This window comes from Phasianus colchicus, chromosome Z (assembly GCF_987193195.1).
Source record: "Phasianus colchicus chromosome Z, bPhaCol1.hap1.1, whole genome shotgun sequence".
NCBI classification, from domain to species: Eukaryota; Metazoa; Chordata; class Aves; order Galliformes; family Phasianidae; genus Phasianus; species Phasianus colchicus.
The window spans coordinates 71,171,122-71,187,071 of record NC_143476.1 but is presented as its reverse complement, the minus strand read 5'-3'; the positions used below and the strand labels follow the sequence as shown (position 1 = coordinate 71,187,071).

General features: G+C 41.8%; 1 protein-coding gene across 6 annotated transcripts in view; it reads left to right on the top strand.

Moving 5' to 3' along the window:
* Nucleotides 1-382: 382 nt before the first annotated feature.
* ERBIN (erbb2 interacting protein) overlaps nucleotides 383-15,950 on the top strand; it is a 106,641-nt gene continuing 91,073 nt past the window's right edge. For 3 of the 6 annotated variants that reach the window (XM_031611599.2, XM_031611596.2, XM_031611594.2), the window contains exon 1: nucleotides 542-948. The gene's annotated coding sequence lies outside the window, so the exon portion shown is untranslated. Of the gene's footprint in view, nucleotides 469-540; nucleotides 949-15,950 lie in introns of those variants that run through there. The other 3 variants (XM_090131182.1, XM_031611597.2, XM_031611595.2) reach the window with 2 other exon arrangements.

The following is a 15,950-nucleotide window of genomic DNA, read 5'->3' as shown; positions in this document are numbered from 1 at the left end:
CCCGTCCCTCACGACGCCCCTGGCCCGGGATTGGCTGCGCCTCCGCCTCCCGCTCTCAGCCCCACGCCGGCGGGGGGGAGGGGCGGCCGGTAGGGCTCGGCGGCGGCGGCGGACGATCCGCGCGCCCCTCCCCCGCCGCAGCCCAGCGTGGGCGCTCCCGCCGCACCCCGCCCCTCTCCGCCGCCTCCCACGGCCCCGGCCCCCCTCTCGCCCCGCCCCCGCCGTGCCACCCCCCGCGCCCCCCGCCCCCCCTCCTGGGCGGCGGTGCGCGGCGCCGGCAGCCGCAGGGGCGCGGCGGCCTCGGTCTCGTACGCTCCGCTGTCGCGTCCTTACCGCCACCCCCCGGGGCGTTCCCGCGGCTTCGTCGCCGCCGCCGCCGAGGCCGGGGAGGGGCGGGAGGCCGGAACGGAGGAGAAGGGGGAAGCGTGCGAGAGGAGGCGGGGAGAGAGGGCGGCGGCGGGCGGGCAGGTGAGGCGGGCGGCGTCGCGCCCCGGGGGGGGGAGCTGGGGGCGGCGGGGCGGCCCGGGCTGAGGCGGCGGGCGGGCAGGGGCCGCGAGACCCGAGCGGGGGCGCCGTTGCTGCCGGTGGTCGCGGCGCAGGGCGGGGCCGTGTGGACCGGGGCTGCCTTGGGGCAGAGCGCGGCGCCGGGAGGAGCCCTTCCCCCTGCTCGCACACATATATAGGCGCACACGCATATAGACGCGCACGCACACGCTCGCGCGTTCGGCGCGCTGCAGCCGCTGCCGCCGCCGCCGCCGCCCCCCGTCTCCGTCTCGTCGAAAGCTGTTGGTTTTTTTTCCTCTCTGTCCCTCCCTCCCCGCCGCCCTCCTTCCTTCCCTCCCTTCTCTCCCCGTTCAGCGGTCGGAACGCCCGACTGCATTTAATACGTTTCCTCGGGGTCGGGCGAAACTCGCGGCCGCCGGACCCGGTTCGGACGCCCGACGCAAGGTGAGCGGCACCGAGGGGGCCCGGGATCGGCGGCGGCGGAGCCGTCCCTCCGCCCGGGCGGCGGTTGGCAGGAAGGCGCTCTCGCCCCGTGCCGATATCCTGTTTTCGGCCTGCGCGGCCCCTCGCCCCGCGGCCCTTTGTGCGGCCCCGTCTCGCCGCGCTGCGTGAGCGCCGGAGCGGCCGCGCCGAGGGGGGGCGGGAGCCCGGGGAGACGGAAAGTTCCGAGCTCCGCGGGCACAGAAGTTTCTTTGTTCGCGGGAGGTGTTGGGCTGGAGGCGCTCGGCTCGGTGCTGCGCGTCCTGCCCTCGCGAACGATCGCGGCGCGGTTAAGTTCTCGGCAAATTAGTAAGTAAGGAGGAGGCAAACGCTTTTCTTGGATCGGAAGATCCCGGGATCCGCGCTCCCCGTGCCCGCCGCCCGCTCTGTTCCGGGGTGCAGGCAGGAGCCGGGCGGCCCCAGGAAGGAGCCCCCGCCCAGCCCCGGGACGGCCGCGCTGCGATGCCCTTCGCTCTGTGCGTCTCGAGGGCTTCTATCCTAAAGAAGAAAGCCGTGCTGGTCTCTGGCCGCTTAGCAGCGTGCCGCCGGGCCCCGGTTCAACGCGACCCCGCTGCTGTATTATTTTTGCGAAGCGTCCCATCCGAAGTTCTTGGAGGGGAAGCGGAATGTGAAGTTCTGGTGTAAGGTTTTTGCTACTGCTGCGCAGCCCCTGTCGCGGGAGCTTGCTGGTTGCATGTAGCTCGCCACGGCCTCACTCACATGCCTCAAAGAAGAGTTACTGGTCAGTCCCTTCGTAATTGGGAATGCTTGCATGAGGTGGAAGCCGTAGCTCTGCTGGCTTATCTGGATCGTGCTCTCCTGCCTGACAACCCACAGCCAGCGTCTTTGGCAGCTCAAGTGCTTCTGATTTGTTGTATCCTAGATGTGCTGGTGTTTGTAAGAGCTGGACAGTCATTTCTGTGCACTACTCTGAAACTCTTATGTGCGCAGCTCTTTAACAGCACCTTGTATAGCAGGGAATGAGCAAAGTTATTAATCCAGCTCTGTTGGTCTGATTGAGCATGAGGACAAATGTTAGCTGACCTAAAGAAGCATCTGGTGCTGATAAGAAGTAGATGATTTGGCTTGTTTGTGGACTTACCTTTCTAAGCAGTGGAAAGGTTATTCTTAGGTGGCTGAAAGGGCTGGACAAAATAAATGACAGTGAACTTTGATTTCCTTATATGGCTGGTGCTTGGCAGAAAAGCAATGAAGTCTAAATAGAGTAATCCTTTTACAAAGAACGGTCACTTTCCAAGCCAGTGTTTTAGCCCCTGTAATGACTTGAGATTCCATGGGGAGAGAGAGATATTGTAGCAGTGCATGACAAATTTAGTTGTAAACCACTGTGTTCTAATGGAGGCAATTTTGTTTCTTTTCAGACCTTTTGTGTTTCTCATGATGCACTTGATATTTTTCAATGCCATGGGGAAGAATAGATCCTTGTAATGGAGCAGCAACTTTTTACACTGGTGTTTTGTCACCATGGTAGCTGTGGATAAGGCTCTTTTTAATGATGAAAGTGGAATTCAGTACTGCGTACGGCTAATGGTTATATCATAGAATGCCATTCATGTCATTAACATAGCTTAGAAGTTATGAAGGAGTGTATTCTTCCTTGAGATCAACCATCTCAATTAAATTAGGCTGACATTGGTATTTGTATTATGAAAAAAATGATGCAAACATGCACGTGGCAGCTCGCATTGTTTGGAACAGCACGTTCATAGGTAAGTGTTGATGGCTTGGGGAAACATTCTTTTTACCTGGCTGTTCCTTGCTTATGCGTTAAATTAAGCTCATGTAAACATTAGTAATTTTATGTAGGTATGTTTACAGTGAAGAAGGTGGAAATTACAGCATATGGCACGCTATGCAATATGATTATCACAGTGACCACTGTATGTTGTTTGAATGGTCTTAGCAAAAATATGAGTATAGTTTAATTACTAATAAGCCAGACAGTATATAATATTTGATATAAATGTGACATTCTGCAAGTTGGCTAGTGTAGTAGACTGGTGTAAGAAAACCAATTTACGCTTTGTCTTCAGTGGTGTTGGTTCAGAGATCACAGACCTGAGTGAGGAGGGCCGTGCTTGGAGGATCCTCATTAGGGAAGGCACGCACACATGTAAGGTGCATTAAACTTACCATGTTAGCAGTAGGTTCTAGAAATAGAAAAGGATGAGAGTAGGATTCTTCAACTCAACTTTCCTGTTGGGGTGTAATGAATCATTACCTGTCTGCTTTGGGCTTTTTGTTCTGTTTTTATTCTTCCTGCTTACAAACAAAAAGGAAAATCTGCTGGGGAAAATGTTATGTAAAGATCAAGTGCTTGATATGTCATCTTTCAGAAGGTTCTCCCTATGGAATAAGCTAAAAGAGCATCTGACGTTTACAAATCTAACCTCTTCCGAATGAGTAACTGGTCAGGCAGACAGGAAAGCTGCTCTTAAGGATACAAAAACTGTTTCATTTTGTGAGCGTGTAAGTGTTGATGTTGACAGTAAGTACGGGTTTAAGTCTGAATTATCTGGAAAATGAAGGTTCAGATACATCGCTATTTTGCATTTGTTAGCTTTTAAAGCAAAACTGTGTCAGACAATGCTTTTCACATCAGAATGAAAAGTTTAAGTAATATGTTAATCAGTTATTTATTAACTATTTACTGATTTCATTATTTTTTCAAGCTTAAAAAGTGCGCTAATTGTGGTAACCTATTAGTTTGCTAGCCTAGAATCTTTGTAACATCTGCAAAATCCAAAACACCACTTATAAATAAAAGCTACTTTTGTACAACTTAGAGAAGTTGAACCAATTTGGGGAGTTTTGATTCATGTTTTGAGTACGTAGGGAATATCTTTTTTTTTCTAGTGTCGTGGTAACGTGAACAATTCTGTGTTGGCAGACTCTGGTCCAGTTCTGGGTAAGAAGTACATTTTTGGTGGTGTTTGGGATAGGAGGCTGGCCAGAGCTTCACATGAGTTTCCCACAGTCTTAACTGTTCTCTTCATCCTGGGTAGCAGCTGCTGTGTGCCTCTGCAGCTTCGAACTGTGAAGGTGGCATGCAGAACCCACAGTCAGCACAACTGGCATGCTGTCTCTTGCCGTGTAAAAATTAGTAAAAAACAGTGTCTTTTGTACTTCAGTAACTATTAATTATTCAGCAGCTTTATTTAGTTTGAGGAGACAGGTGATAGAGAGCTTAACTGGACTTGGTGTACTTGGTTTCTTTCATTTTTATTTTCCTGAGAGATTTTTAGATAGTAAAAAGATGACTACTAAAATACAGCTTTAATTTCTGATTAAAATTCATTGTTCATATGTTGTGAGTATAACTTTGTAATAACTAATTTCTGAAAGGGAAGATGCTGATTTGGAAGAGATCTGTAAGTCATCTTCTGTCTGTGTAAGAAGAATGGGAGAGGTAAATGTTGCTGTAATGAATTTGCTAGTATTTTTATGTAGTAATCTTGGGATTATTCTACTTTTTTGGTAATGTTCTTCATCAGTTACCTGCTCTTAAAGTTTTTTTTTCTTTCTCTCTGATACTTATTTCATTACAGGTATTTGGCTTATTACTCTTTGTTTAATTTTGTCTGTGTTCTCTCTTAAGATGATTTAGAAGCAGAGAATGTACAATTATTTGCTGTAACTTGAATTAGCACTGCTCTGTACTCTCCCTCTGCTCTGATTTCAGCCCAGACAGTGCTGTTTGGCTGCTGTGAGCAGTAAGTGTGCGTCTGGTGCTGACCAGGCCACTCAGTGGGGCAGAGCTGCTACCATGATGGCGTGGGGCAGGTGGCAGCTGCAGGATAGAATGTCCTGTGCTGTACTTTGAACATGCCTGGTCTAGACCTAACAGGTTACTTAAAATAATAAAGACAACATCTGTCCCCCTGTAAGAGTGAAGGTACCTGAAAGATAAATGATTCAAAGATGTACAACTGCTGCTTAGTTTCCCAAATTTTAAATATGATATTATACATCTTTGCATCTTTTTAAAATAAAGCTATGGGTTCTCCAGCTCCTGTAACTCTAAATTCTGCAAGCATAAAGCTATAATATATATGCAAGTTGAAGCAGCTGCTATAAGCAAACTTTCTGTTTCTAATTCTCATGTGTAAATGCACGTTGCAGGAGTAAGAACCGGAAGAAATTGTAGGTTGGTGACCTCAGAGTGATCAGTTCAGAATTCACTAGGTGTATGAGCAAAACTGAACATTGTTATAAGTTTATAATAATCTCATAATGTTCAATTCTCTTTTTGTGTAGTTCAATGTGTACATTCTTGCACTTCTTGTCTTGTAGTCTTTGTCATGAAACTTGCGAAGGTGGTATAAACAGAGATAAATAATTCACTACTTGAACCATGTCTGTTTGACTGTTCTGGATTATCACACTTCCAGTGGGAGAGACTGCAGCTGTGTGAGCAGAATTTCTGGGAACAGATAGGAAGGGACTACTTGTTTGAAGTGTTCAGTGTTCTCTTGAAGGTAAAATTCTATTTTTGAAGTAGGTGCCTTCCTGTGGGCTGGTTGTGCTCAGTGTTTGCCTCTTGTCTCAGCTGTGTTGGTTGCTAGCTTCAGGAGTAGAGGAAGCTCTGAAGTAGTCTATAAAAGTTTAGAGTACTTGCATGAAAAGTTTCTAGTACAGTTCTGACTTGAAAAGGATTCTGTGAAGTGGCCAGGGACTAACTTTCTTTGTTCAGATACATTTGGTTATCAATGCTGAATTTAAAATATCTGAAGTTCTGTCCATATCCCTGGAAAACTGTATGTAAAAATGATCTACATCTAAATAGTGTCTGAAATGCAGCACCGGATTCTTGTGAACATATGTTGCAGGTTCAGCAAAAATCAGAATGTTTTTGCCATGGAGGTAATTTTTAGTGTTTGGATGATGGAAAGCATTTCCAGACTCATTTGGAATGTGTCTGGTAGGCTCCTAGGAAATAGAACGTTTTGAGAGCTGCTGCTTTTTCTCTGCATATTACTGTAGTGTTCTTGGAATTAATCTTTTTGAGGGAAGAAGTGATAGCTCTGAAAATGATCCCAGTTGTCAGCAGTTTGTCAGCAAAATTAATGTCAGTGGTAACCAACATGGCTTCATCAAAGGCAAGTCGTGCTTGAAGAACTTGGTGGCCTTTTATGATGGAGTTAAAGTGTCAGTGGATAAGGAAGAGAACTGATATCATCTATCTGGACTTGTGCAAAGCACAGATGCAGGTTGGGCAGAGAATGGCTTGGGAGCATCCCTGAGGAGAAAGATTTGGGGATGTTGGTTGATGAAAGATTCAGCACAAGCCGGCAACGTGTAGTTGCAGTCCAGAAGGCCAACTGTATCCTGGTTTGCATCAAGAAAAGTGTGGCCAGCAGGTCAAGGGTGATGATTCTGTCCCTCTTACTCTGCTCCCATGAGACCCCACCTGGAGTGCTGCATCCAGTTCTGGGGTTCCCAACACAAGAAGGACGTGGAGCTGTTGGAGTGGGTCCAGAGGAGGGCCACAAAGACCATGAGAGGGCTGGAGCACCTCTACTACGAGGACAGGCTGAGAGAGCTGGGACTGTTCAGCCTGGAGAAGAGAAGGCTTGAAGGAGATCTTATAGCAGCCTTCCAATACCTGAAGGGGGCCTACAGGAAAGCTGGGGAGGGATTCTTGAGAAGGGCATGTGGTGAGAGGATGAAGGGAAATGGTTTTAAACTGGAAGAGGACAGATTTAGACTAAGTATTAGGAAGAAATACTTTACTGTGAGGGTGGTGAGACCCAGGAACAGGTTGCCAGAGAACTTTTGGATGCCCCCTCCCTGGAAGAGTTCAAGGCCAGGCTGGATGGGACTTTGAGCCACCTAATCTAGAGGGAGGTGTCCCTGCCTATAGCAGAGGATTGGAACTAGATGATCTTAAAGGTCCCTTCCAACCCAAACCACTCTGTGATTCTATGATTACTGCAGTTCTTCTGTCTTCATTGACAGATAGCTCTGAAGATGGGATGGGGATAGATATATGAAAAAGGATATCAGAGAATTCTTAAATAGTTATACTAATGTGAACTATTATTTCTTTCTCTGTTACGTTTAGTAATCTGTATGTGTTTATGTGTACTTGTGGTCCAAGTGAAAGAAAAGCTTGGCTAGATAAGTATTTACAAGATCAAGGCATATATTTTTAATAAAAGTAAAGTGAAAATCATGACAGCAAAAAAGCCGAGGGCCTTCCTGACCTTAATGTTCTACAGCCACTTATATTCTGTGCTACAGAGTATAATTTGCAGGTGTTGAATTCACTTGTTTTCCCTTTCTTCTAATGGATGGGTGCACCAAGGGAAGATGAATGCGCTTACAGCTGTTATCTTACACTCTCAAGATGCTGCTTGTACATCTTTTTGCAGTGGCAAATGACTTGATGGTGATCTGGAAGGTCATCTTGGTAGTGAGCTCTTCCTAGGAGAGTGTACTCATTTTGGGTTTCTGCTCTTATGATCATCTGTGATATTAACTCTGAAGCCATGGATCTTTTAAATTCTGAGCTGTGCTTTTTGTTTTTTGTTTTTTGTTTTTTTTTTTCCAGAGTTTACTAGTAAGAGAAAATTCCTTAAGTTCACATCTATGTGATTCATAGTTAGTCACAGTTATCCAGTGTTTGTACGGTTTAATTCAGCTCTACTAAACCATGTAGGATGATTTATTCTAAGTAAAGGAAAATATTAGTGAATTTTTTCAGTAGATTGCCTTCTGGGGAAGAATTTACAGACACAGGGAATAGAGTGAAGAATGCTAAATAGTACTTGGCAAAAAATGTAGAATTTGACTTTAAAGTAATTTTTGTTGGTTCATGTATGGGTGTTGTTTTTTTTTTTTTAGTTTTCCCAAAGGAAAAAATTAACTTAAGGGCTCAGTTGTAAGTGGAAAGAGGAGAAAGATGCTTAAACCTGTGTGTTCCCATCCTGTCTGGGAATGTGGCAGGAAGGGGAAATCAATTGGGCCTCTGAATTTGGCAAGCCATCTGGCTCTAATTCTGATAGATAAGATCAGAAACACTGACATGGGAGAGGGAAACTACTGGAGCTTTACTGTTTTTATTATGCTATTGTTTAACTACAGTGCATCATTGGCATCTTATTTTAAGAGATTTTTTTTTTTTTTTTTCCTGAAACAATGATCTGTGTAGGAGGGAGCTTTCTGTGGGTGTAACAAAATCCTGTTCTTCCAGTGCATTACTCTTAATCTAGACTTCCATACTTTGGGTCTCTTACCAGAAATTTCATCTAAGAAATTTAAAACAAACAATACAAATACTAAAAAAGCAGGGTAAAATTAAAATGACCTTTAATCGACTTAGATGAGACAAATTTACTTTTTCATTTGTATTTATCTGAGTGAACTCCTCATCTTTTCAAACAGCACTTTTGTCTTGCTTCACTGAAACAAAGCAAAGGAGGATTGTGGCATTCCTGTGTGCTTCTTGCAGTGCTGCTTTTACTAGAGAAAGGTGGAGCAGGCAAATGTTTCTGTGGAGTTTTCCTGTTTGGTACTGGTAAAAAGGAAGGGGAGGCATTGTCAGGATTTCCAATGTTCTGTATTCTTTCATGATATTGCTGTTACTGAATTGGTTGTACAGTAGCAGTCTGTGACAACACATGGGAAAGATCGTGGCCCTGTCAAGAGAACAAATTAAGACAGGATTACAGGATGGAAGAGGAGTGAATCTCTACTCACAGTTACTTTTAGATCTCATTCTTACTTTTCTCTTACGTCTATTTCAAAAAAACCTGGTCACAAAGCAGCAAACTGTAGCCCAGATCTTCAGAAACAGTGCACTCGCTTCCATTGGTCCCAGGTGTAGTAAGTCCCTGCCTATTGCTACTGAATTTGATTTACTCATCTTAGATTCACAGATAACAAGATACTCAATTTTTGTTAAATACCAATAGTTTTACATTTCCACTTCTGAATTTGAAATATCTATTGAGGAGTGACCTTATCATGGGAATGCTATTAATTTTCCTGAAACTTGTATAAACTTGTTTTTAATCGTTGAAAGGGCTGAAGGGAGAAGTACCCATTGGATAATTCAAATTATTTGAAATCACAGTTAAGAATTTTTCTGGAATTTCTACATTGTCTTCTCCAGGTCTTTTCTCCTAATCTGAGGAAAAAAGGCTTATTATGTCAGCAGCCAATCAGTAAAGCACTGTCCTACTTAAAATATTTCTTTGGTGTCACTGAAGTAACTATTTTCCTCCTTCTAAAAAGCATGGGACTTATGGGGATTAAGCAGAAGTTCTGAGGCTATAATTTGCACTATGAAGGGAAGGAAGAATGAATTGTTTAAACTTTCTTACTGGTGAAAAACCTTTTCTCTAAGTAAGCTGTATTATCAACTTTGATAATTTGTTACAGAGAACTGTCCTTCAGTGTACTTGTTTAAATTCCAAGTAATTCTTCAATTTTTTTTTTTAAATTGTAAACTACTATTCTTCACCATCTGAGAAGACAAAAAATACATTGGAAACCATTTAAGAATACATAGATATCTTAAATTTTGTTCTAACACTTTCTTATCTAATCTTCAAAACGCCTGATGCATTAAAACAAAACTAATTATGGTTTTTGATTTTCTTAAAGTCTGATCATAGTCTGTTAGCATAGAATAACACAACAGTACATAAAGAGAAAAATAACTTCACTTACATGCTTAGTTACTGTGTTAGGAGTGAAAAGAGACTACAAATTGGCAAAACTGAAATTGCATGTTCTGAGAGTAAAGCTAAATACGGGTCAAGAAAAATAGCACTTCACCACGTGGGAGACTTCTTGAAAAGTCTTTTATTTAGAACCATGGCTCAGGCAAAGAAGAGTAATTCTTGTATATCAAGATTGTAACCACTAACTGATACGGATGAGGATTTATGTATGTATGAATGAATATGAAGAAAAATATGAAGTTCAAAGGAGAAGGTACTTTGAATCTGGAAAATACTGATTTTTATTTTTAATTCTCTTTATTGAAGTAGACTGGCTACTCCTTACTGAAGCAGTGAAAAAAGTGCTTTTTAAAGCTTAACTGTAAATATAAACTTGCTGTTTGCAGTACAACATTTTGTAAAAACAGGTGGGAAGGCAAACTTGCTGTTTGCAGTACAACATTTTGTAAAAACAGGTGGGAAGGCAAAAATAAACTAACTTGCTGAGATGGGTGGCAGAATAAAGACAGAAACATTCTTTAAGAGAGCATTCTAAAGAAAATTCAAACTCCTTTTGCATATTCTGTTTCTTCAAGCACTATGTTTCATTATAGCTCTGCATAGCATTTTGTCTCTCAGAATGCATCTATACTTGTTTGTAGTAGTATCTATTTTTTTTGCAATAGAGCAGTCCCTAATGGGGATTGAATACGTGCATCTGCAAGCACTCCTGTCTTTTAAACTGTGTTCTGCGAGTGTGTTTCCGCTTGTATTACTTTCACCACCAGCTGAATTGTGTAACCTGCTTAGATGTGGTGCAGGAGTTTTCTGGGCAGCTTATCTGTTTTGTTATTAGCTTCAAGGTAGTTGGTGTAGTTCTTCTTCCTCTCATGTTTCCAATCTCTGATTTCTGGTTCTCAGTCTCTTATTTTTTTGAGCCCACTATGTTCTTCCAATCTCTGTTTGATTGTCCTAATTTTAGCTAGAAGTTTTGGTAATTGTTTTTGAAGTGGGGTGCATATGAAGCAGGACATCAGGTTTTTGTTTTTAATATACAGACTGCACGCTGTCAGAAAAAGAATATTACCTGTCAGTCTTCTGATAGAAAATCGATTTTCTTTTTTTCTTTCCCCTTTACCACATTAGTTTGTGTTGTACTGCTATGTGTTGCATGAATTTATCCACAGGAGAAGTCTAGTTAACATGAGAACTTTTATTTTATACTGAAAGACTGAGTATTTACAACAGTGCAGCTTGCTTGTTTAAAAACCTTTACTATCTGCTGCAGATGGCTGAGTAGTGTAAGGAGTGGTTTCCTGGCTACACTGTATGTGAAGTGCCAAATATGATGAGAGCAGTTTTGTGCTGGAATACCAAAATATATTAAATTCATTCAGGAAGCAACATATGTCAAATGTATAAAAATATCACACTCATGCAAAACAGAATATGGTAGCTATGCTTTTCAAATCTGTTCTCCTACTCTCACAAACTGAGGAGTTAAAAGGATTTACTGTTGTATGTATTGAGAATAATATTAATTGCTGGCTTAGGCTTTTGGTATTTTCTTCACTGTTCATTTCCCTATACCTTTGATTTTCTTTTGATTAATACGTGCTGTATGCTGAAATAGAAACTTAAAGGCTATCAGTAGGGGTGTTGTATATGGAAAAAGAGGATTTTATTTTCTGAATATTTAGGCACGTGCATGGCATATAAGACCATTTATTTAATTTGTTATGGCTGGTGTCATGCTTTTCTTTACCTTTTGAAAAGAGATGTATATATTTGCTTGATATTGCAGGTAGAGAAACAGCACTGTTAACGTCTTGTGCTGCTAATTTTTATTTTCACTTCTGCCCAAACTCTGCAATTTCAGCAAGTTCTCAAGATGGGAAGTGAAAACATTCACTAATAGCTCCACGTATTGCAGGATTTTATGATAAAGAAGCAAACTCATGGTGGAGGGCATTTTGTTGCATCTTACTTCCTTGTTTGCAAAGAGGGTGGTGATCACTTTATTTCAGTTTTCAACTTTAATTTTGTATGTAGATTTTGTTTCTGCTCTCAAGTAATTAGAAAACTTTAATTTTGTGGCTGTCTTAAACCAACCCGGAGAAACAAAGCATATATGCTTAAAGCAGTTTTGCTTGTACTTTCTGAATGATTCTTTTTCTTCTGTCACTAGTCATACAGTTAGATAATTCACTGAGGTTAATCTTTTACATGAGGTCCTCAGTATTGTTCTGTCTTGTGATAGCACCCTGAAGGAGGAGGGAGTTGAGAGGAAGTATTTTCATAGCTGTGGCAAGCATGGATTTATTTAAATCTAGCATTTAATAATGAGATAGTTTCACCTAAAGCGAGCTGAAGCCATAATAATTGTTGTATAAATGTGTGTGTAGATATGCAAGATTAACAGATCTGTCTTGAAGTAGAGTGCAATCTTGGTAATCTCGTCTTCTGGATTGAAAGAGGAAATGTTGGTGTTTCTGTTTTGAATTCCCTATTGCTTCTCAGAGTCTTCAGCTTTTCCATGGTAATGTGGAAACCAATAAAGTGCTCATGTGCTGAGACAAGATGCACAGCCCAAAAGAATTTCTGCAGTACTTTTGTGTGCTTAGGTCCACCTCACTTCTGTTCTTGTGTACTTTCAGATTTGTTCTGCCACTCTAGCAGTTTGCCTTGACTGTGATGTATTATTTTGTCTGGTCTCACCAGCTCTCTTCAGTATAGCTAGGAAAGATTCTGTAGAGAGCATAAATAGGAATGAAGATACTGTCTTCTTTCTCTGCCTTAATTGTCTACAGCATGGCACCTGTCTTGATTCTAACCAAGAAATATTGTGTTTCATAAACAAACATTGGTCCTGTTATGCATAGGAAAGCCTTCCCTGTTCAAGCACGATACGTTCCATTGTTTCTACTCCTCTCCATATTTGAGTGGCTGCAACTCTGTCCTGTAGCTACTGAATTATAGAAAGTATCAGAAATAATGGCATGAAGAAATTTCCCATCAGGTCCACGGTTTACTTCTCTCCTTTTTTTGTTTGAACAACTTCAGTTATCATCACTTACAGTTTTAATAGGGAAACAAAATAATGGAGTCCACTGATTTATTCTTTTATTTCTTTGGAGTTTATTCCTGATTTTCTACTAACATGTATACATTATTGGTAGCATGTAGAGCCAAGTTCTCATATTTAGTGCATCTCTCTCTCTCTAAAAACTTCTTAAATGAATAATTATTGTGAATTTTACCATGTATAAGATAGTTTGCAACATAAATCAGCTCTGTGTTCTGGTTTATAATAGCATCTTGTTTGTTGTGCTTTGTTTCATCCTTCCTAGTGTTTTCCTTTTGAAAGTATCCCTTCTCTTTAGGCTGTCAAAGATATTGACTCTGTAGATTTAGAAGCAGGCTAGAAGTGAGTTCTGTGGAATTTTTATCCATTTCTAATTATCAGTGTTTATGTTAGGTGTGCATTCCTTCTAACTTGAATTAGAATCTCATGTGCTCTGTAGAGACACTGGTTTCATCCATACAAACTATTAGACTTGCTTTACATCTGAACAGGTAAATGTTCCCTAATAGTTGTTTTATTACAAAGGCTTAACATGGCATAAATTGTTTCACTTTTTAAAATTGGAAATGGGTTGCATCGTTCTCTAAGTAGTGGGTACTATCTGCTATGGAGTGGCAGCTTCTGACGCAGTAGGACATATGGGAGATGCAGTGGCCCAACTGTGTATTTCACAACTTTGTTTCTTTTTACAAATCTATTTGCTATTTTAAAAAAAGGAGGTTTTGAATTAAAACTTGGTATTCATTTTCTACAGGATTATTTTAGTCTTTGTGTTATAATTAGTGCATGCCAACTGAAAAGCTAAAATTCTTAACCAGGAACATTTACTGATAAAGTACTTTCTGGAATTGGTTGCTTTTGAATTTAAGAATTAGTTCCTTGTTTATCTAAATGAGCTTAAGTTTAAAATAAAAAACAAACCAAAACAAAAAAGCGAACAGCCACAGTTTGACAGGTTAGGGGTGACAGTCTCTTCTGTATGATGTAGTTTTGTTTCCTCAAGTCTTTTACAAATGTAAAGCTAGATGTTACTAATATCTAAAGTAATGCTTTACATTTATAAAAATTAACATTTTGTCACAAAAATATTTACAGCATTTACAGCTGAGAAGGGTTGTCTTTCACTTAGGACCACATCCTTTAGGTATTTCTTCCAATTCTGAGCTTCAAATGTACAACTGCTGACTTAGCATTATGTACACCATAACTTTGCTTCTTCTCATGGCCTGGAGTATCAGCAGAACTGAGATTTGGAATGGTTAACTATTTTTCTTTTTTTTTTCCTCCAAACTGCCGCCTCCACTGCTTTTTGTCATGGTTGATTCCAACCATGTGAATCCAAGGTAGACTAAATTGTAAAATTTGATGTACAGTGATAAATTTTACTACGTGAATATGCTGATGTGCTGTTGTGAGCCATTAACAACTCTTGTAAATGTTTTTTGATGCATCTTTTTAATGCTCAGAGTAAAAACAAAAATAATAATTATCATCTTTACTTTGAGGGAGTCTAAGTTTAGAAAATCTGTGTGGAATGCGTAGTCCTGTGATATGCTGAATCTTCTCCAACTGGAGACAAGATGCTTCCTCTTTTCTTCCTGTTGCAGTTTCCTTGCTTTAAGTGCAGAGATCTTGTACTGGAGGTGAACAAGTCAATCTAATTAGAAAGAAGTTCCATCCACTATCTTACAGAGTCCTTTACTTCATCAGTCACTGATTGGACTCTTGGTGTGTTTTACAGAATCACAAAGTGGTCGAGATAGGCAGGGACCTCTGGGTCCAACCACTGCTCTATCAAGAGACATCCAGAACAGGGTGCCCACGCTTGCGTTCAGGCAGCTTTTGAAGATCTCTTAAGCAGACATTCCACACCACTCTAGGCAGCCTGTGCCAGTGCTCTGTCACCTGCACAGCACAGAAGTGCTTCCTGGTACTCAGAGGGAACCTTCCGTGTTCCAGTTTGTGCACACAGCTTCTTGTCCCGGTACAAGGCACCACTGTGAAGAGCCTGGCTCTATCTTATTTGCACTTTCCCTTTAGGTAGATGAGACATTGGTGAGATCCAGCCTCTAACAGGAGAGATGCTCAATTCCTCCATCATCTTGGATTATTTCCAGTATGCCCAGGTCTCTCTTGTACTCGATGGCCCAGAACTGGGCACAGCACTCTAGATACATCCTTACCAGTGTTGAGAAGAGGAGAAGGATCACCTCTTGATCTGCTGGCAGTACTTTACTTAATACAGCCAAGAGTACAGTTTGCTGCTTTAGCGTCACAGCTAAAGCATTACTGACTCTTGTTGACCTTGGTGTATAGCAGAACCTCCAGGTACTTTTCCATAGGTCTCCAGTCCGATTTGAGGTTACTCCTCCCCAGATGCATGACTGCACTTCTCCTTGGTGAACTGCATGAGGTTCCTGTCAGCCTGTCAGTAGCCTATTGAGTTCCCTCTGGATGGCTGCATGGCCCTCTAGTGAGAAAGCCACTGGCCCTACTTTTTTGTTGTCCATGAATTTGACAAAGATGTGTTCTGCCCCATCATCTAGATTGCTAATGAAGATGTTAAACAGAACTGTACTCAGTATAGATCCCTGGGGCATTCTGCTCATTACTGGCCTCCAGCAAACTAAACTTTCTAGACTTTGCACCACTGATTGCTACTCTCTGGGTCCTTCTTGTGACTAGAAGTGATTCTCTGTCACTTTTCTAGGGGTTGAGGTGAGGCTCATGGGCCTGTAGTTCCTTGTGTCCTCCTTGTTGTACTGGTTGTGTGAACTCAATACTAAATGGAAGGCAAGTGTGAGTAGGGAAAATTATGTCTTCGTCTTTCTGTAGCAGTTTATAGTTTGGATTAAACTTGGTGTGACCTGACTTGGTTTTTGAGTTTCTCTTCCTGATTTAGGATATTCTTTCACTCAAGAAATATGGACTCCATTAATGTGCTTCTCTCTGATGCTGTAGGGAGAGTAGAGTGGGAATGATGTAGAAAAGTGAGTTTTTCTTTCTTTTCTATTGTAAGGAGGAAAAGTATTTTCATACAGTTGCAAGTAAAATTCTTTCCATTAGATGTAATGTTAAACTGACATTTTTTTTCCTTACTGTGTTTCTTAGAGAGATGAGAAAAATTTGACTTAGTTTGTGTGAACTAATTTTCATTTATACTAGTATTAGTAAAAATTACTTCTGCAGGA